Source organism: Gavialis gangeticus, unplaced genomic scaffold (genome assembly GCF_001723915.1).
Source record: "Gavialis gangeticus isolate Ggan-Ray unplaced genomic scaffold, GavGan_comp1, whole genome shotgun sequence".
NCBI lineage: Eukaryota > Metazoa > Chordata > Crocodylia > Gavialidae > Gavialis > Gavialis gangeticus.
In genome coordinates, this window is record NW_017728997.1 from 25,768,211 (window position 1) to 25,772,820 (window position 4,610).

At 46.6% G+C, this 4,610-nt stretch overlaps 1 long non-coding RNA gene across 3 annotated transcripts in view; it reads left to right on the top strand.

Moving 5' to 3' along the window:
* Window positions 1-386: 386 nt before the first annotated feature.
* Window positions 387-4,610, top strand: part of LOC109289085 — a 24,156-nt gene continuing 19,932 nt past the window's right edge. Inside the window, exon 1 of one of the 3 annotated variants that reach the window (XR_002095293.1) lies at window positions 387-445. This is a non-coding gene — a long non-coding RNA (uncharacterized LOC109289085). Of the gene's footprint in view, window positions 446-642; window positions 885-4,610 lie in introns of those variants that run through there. The other 2 variants (XR_002095292.1, XR_002095294.1) reach the window with 2 other exon arrangements.

Genomic DNA, 4,610 nt, shown 5'->3' on the forward strand with positions numbered 1-4,610 from the left:
CTGGAGGCTGGGCCGGGTCCTGCTCAGGCGGCCGCCGACGCCGAAAACTTTCCTCCGACCTGTAAAGCCAAAAAGACGGCGTCAGAGTCGCCCGGCCCGGTCCGGGGGGTCGCCGCAGCGCTCCCCGCCCTTCTTACCTTCCCCGCTGCAGCCGCCATAGTGACTGCAAACCTACCCGGTGCGGCGGCGGCGGCAGCCGGGGGGCGGGTGATGGTGGGGGGAGAGGGGGGGCAGCCGGGGGAGGGAGGAGCCGCTCGCACCCCGCCTGACCAAAGGAAAGGCCCCGCGCCCGCCTCCCGCTTTTTGCGCAGGCGCGGGTTCGGCAGGGCACAGGCGCGGGATTGTGGCGCCTGCGCGCTGAGTGCCGTGAAGCCGCGTCGGAGGTGGTGCCCGCACTTGCAGGGCTGCACTTCCGGGTGTTCCATGCGGCGGCGACGGGCCGCAGGTGCGGGGCGCGTGGCGGGGAGAGGGAGTGTCGATAGCCTCAGCTCTCTGCAAGCCGCCGGGGCTTGGGGCCGCTCTTCCACGTGGGGCCGAGGGGGCTGCTTCTTGTAACTAAACCAAGCGGACAGCGCAGCGGTGTTTGTTGTCTCCCCCGTCCAAGGCCCCGTCTTCTCCCTCGGGCTCTCGGCCTCGGCTCGGAGGGTTTGCTCTGCGCGGCTGCGAGGCGTGTCTCACTTTCGCAAAGCATTCGCCTATCTATTCGGCTGGGTCTTAACCCAATTAAAGTCCCAGATTGCAAGAGAGGGAGACGTGGGAAGGATAATTGCAGAGGCAGGGCTGAGCAGAGGACAGGAGAGGACAAAAAAATAAAAAGAGTTAGGTATCCACTGTGCAATACCCGCCTCTTACTCAGCATTTTCCGTTGGTAGATTATAAAGCAGGTCAATATGTATTTTCATTTTACAAAGAGAGGGAACAGGCCAAAGAGATTTGCTCAAAATCAAGTAAAATGCAGTGGTGGAACTGATCTCTCGAGTACTAGTTCGATGCTCTGTTCCATTGGCCATTGGGTCTCCCTGAGGCTCGCTGGCAGTTTGAGCGATACAGATAAAAAATGAAGTCCAGCCATCAGATAAGATCACCCTTCGACACAGTATGCAGAGGGGCAGTTAAGGATACAGTCCTGAGAGATGAAAGTGGAGGTCTGGCAGGAAAAATAAGAACAAGGAATGAAGAGAGAGAGGCCGCGAGCAATCAATGAGAGAGACTGGAAATGTGAAAAGTGTCAGAAGCCCAAGAGGAAGGAAGAGTGGTGGATAACTGTGTCAAGGGTAACAAAGGTCAAAACAGGATAAAAATGTCATGGGATATGGCAGAAAGAGAAGTCTTAGGGGAGGGAAGAGACCAAAAGCCAGGTAGCACCAAACCAATTACAGTGTTGGAAGCAGGGAAGTGATATCTAAGATGAGAAACAGGACTGCATAATTTTGAAGGCTAAAAGGGAAAAGTGATAGAGGGGTAACTGTACAAGAGGTATGAAACTATGGTAGTGATTTTCAAACTTCAAGACATTGCACTGTTTCCGAAACTCAAAAGCTTGTGGCATATAACATACAAAATTTTAATCAGTATATTTAAAATAGATGCTTATTTTGCTGACATATCTCAAATTTATCTGATTGTGACCCAGAACCCACAATCAGAAAATCAGTTTATTTAATGAGTGTCATTACGTAGGCTGTTTGTAGCAAGTCATGGGGAAAAGGAATCTTATAAGAGGATTAGGGACAGGGCGAGCGGAATTCAAATGTTACAGCAAATAGATTGGACGAAACAGATCGAGTCACTAGAAATAAATTAGGACATTTTGAAGGTGGGGAGAAAAGAAAAAGAGATGGTAGAAAGATGTATGCTCATGGTGCAAAGAATAGGACAGAAGTCCTGTGAGAACAAATCCTTTTAAATATTTGGAAGGATCTGGATTGATTGATTGAAAGGAAAGGGGGTTTGATGATGGACTCAAGGGGAAAAAAGTTCATGTTATATTCTGTGGAAGCGGGGAATAAAATGATTAGAGGACAGCAGAAATAAATGGAGAAATAACATGTTCTGATCACTATATGTATGTTTTACAATTACAGTTTTTAAAACCAAACACACACAGTGTTGTCTTATATTCTACATATTTTCCTTTTTACTTAAGTTGTTACTTAACGAACTGGAGAAAGTGGGATAGCAAAACAGCTTCTGGGGTCTTTGATACCTTTCAAAGTGTCCCTGTGACCAGCAAAAGGACCAGGTGGCTAGGCATCTTTAATGGGTGTCTGGTGCAGAATTTGCAACTGTAGATTAATTGCCAGGAGTAAAGATGACTTACAAGCACATGTTCAGTTCAGGCAAACTGTCAGTTGCCACAGATATGTAAGAGGTGAAATTTGACAACCATGTTAGATAAGGGCAGGAGGACCACATTCAGTGGCCATCATAGTTAAGGGCAGAAAGTCTATGTAAATGTTATATATGACAGCCATCATTGTTTAGGGCAAAGACAATTGTCAATAGCCATTTTGGATAAGGGAATGAAGGGCAAATCACCTTTACCCTTCTAGGGAGATGACCTGTGCCAGACTTGTGGAATGCAGCATCTTTGAGTCATGTGCATACCTGCCTAGCATTAGGACTTTGGCCTGAATGTCTGGAGAGTTTCTTAGGTCCTACAGAGTGCTCAACATTTAGAGAACTTTTTATTGCAGGGGTACAGCCATAAATTCCAAATTAACGAGGATCACTTGGGGGAAAGATTTGAACAGCACTGTGGACTAGGTGATAAAAAAAGTCAAAATAAATAACAGGATATATCAAGTATAGAAATTATCACTTGACACTTTGAATATATGGCAGGGAAATTATACTTACCCTGCCCTTTTCAAGTTGATACGTGGAAAAGTGCTGTCAGCTATATCCTGCCTAGATGGGAGTGGGCATCTTCAGTGGGAATTCCAGGAAAAGTTTCGATATAGAAAAGTTCTAGAGCCTCTGATATAAGGAACAGGATGGGAAATGATATTGGAAAATATTATGTTGCTATTAGATGAGCCAGTAATACACAGAATAATGTGTTCATTTTTTGTCATTCTATATCAAATAAAATAGAGCAGGACTGTGGCTATAGGGAACAGAGACATTCTAGAGAGACTATTTCCAGGAAATTAAACAGAGGCAATTGAGAGACTTCCAAATGACAAGAGACTGGAGAGATTGAAGAGACTGAGATTCATGTTGCCTCTAAGTCTAAAAGTAAAACACACTTTCACTTGTGTCAGTAGGGCCCGCCTGCTGTACTTGGGAAACTGCATCCCTTCTAGCATTCTGCTTTCCAAACCATTAAAACAACCATGGGCAGATATAGAATTTTGAAAAGGGGGTGCTGATGGTGAGGTGCATCATCCCACATACTTTTCTCTAGTTAAAAATAAATTAGAAGCTTTACTAATATGTCTAATAACTTGTGATAACTATAATTCAGTTTAAGATTCAAGAAAAATATAAGTTGAAAAATGTAAGTAACTTATATTCAAATGTAAGTTGGAGTGAGTTAAAAACTATCTTCAGAGCTGTGAAACAGGAGCTTCGTTACAGGAGCAGCAACTAATAGATGGTAGAATTGCAGAACAAATAATAACTTGATGAGTGGGATATCCAGACCTTTGTATCGGCACCAACGTAAAGAAAACTGATTGCGTCAGAAATTGGCCTGATGTGGCCGATAGTTTGGCCAATAAATTAGTAGATTAATAGATTATAAAGAAGAAAGGGACCTCAGAAGATCATTGGGTCCATCCCTCTGCACCAAACAGGGAAGACAATTGGGGTCAGGTGACCTCACCAAGGTGCCTGTCCAGTCTCCTTTCGAAGATCTCCAGCGTAGGGATTGCACCACCTTTGGAGGGAGCTTATTCCACACTCTGGACACACTAGTTCTGAAGTAGTTTTTCTTAGTGTTGAGCCTGAAATAGTCTTCCAGGAGTTTGTGACCATTACTTGTAGTTTTCCCCAGGGGTGCCCTGGTGAACAGTTGTTCACCGAGCCCTTGATATATGCCTCTGCTGTAACGGTAAGCTACTACCAAGTCCCCTCTCAGCCTTCTTTTTTTCAGGCTGAAGAGTCCCAGATCCCTCAGCCTTTCCTCGTATGGCTTGTCATGCAAGTCTCTGATCAAAGAGGTGGCCCTTCTCTGGACTCACTCAAGCTTTAGCACATCCTTGTTAAAATGTGGTGCCCAGAACTGGACTCAGTACTCCAGCTGCCGTTTCACCAATGCCGAGAAGAGTGGGAAAATCACTTCTTTGGTTGTGCTGGAGATGTATCAACTGATGCATGCGAGGGTATTATTGGCCCTGCTGGCTACAGCGTCGCATTGCTGGCTCCTATTCATACATATTACCCCTGTGCTCCTGACGCATGGGGGCTGCGCTCAAGGCTATGCTCGGGGCAGGAGGCGGTGGCACTGAGAGGGAAACCAGAGTGAAATTTGGGGTGTCTGCAGCCCCCCCCATAACCTCCCTCCTAGCACTGCCACCACCCTCCCTAAGTGCAACCCCAGTCCAATCCCCCCACCCACACGCCACGAAGAGTCCAGTGCAGCCCCAGCCCTCCCTGTCCCCCTC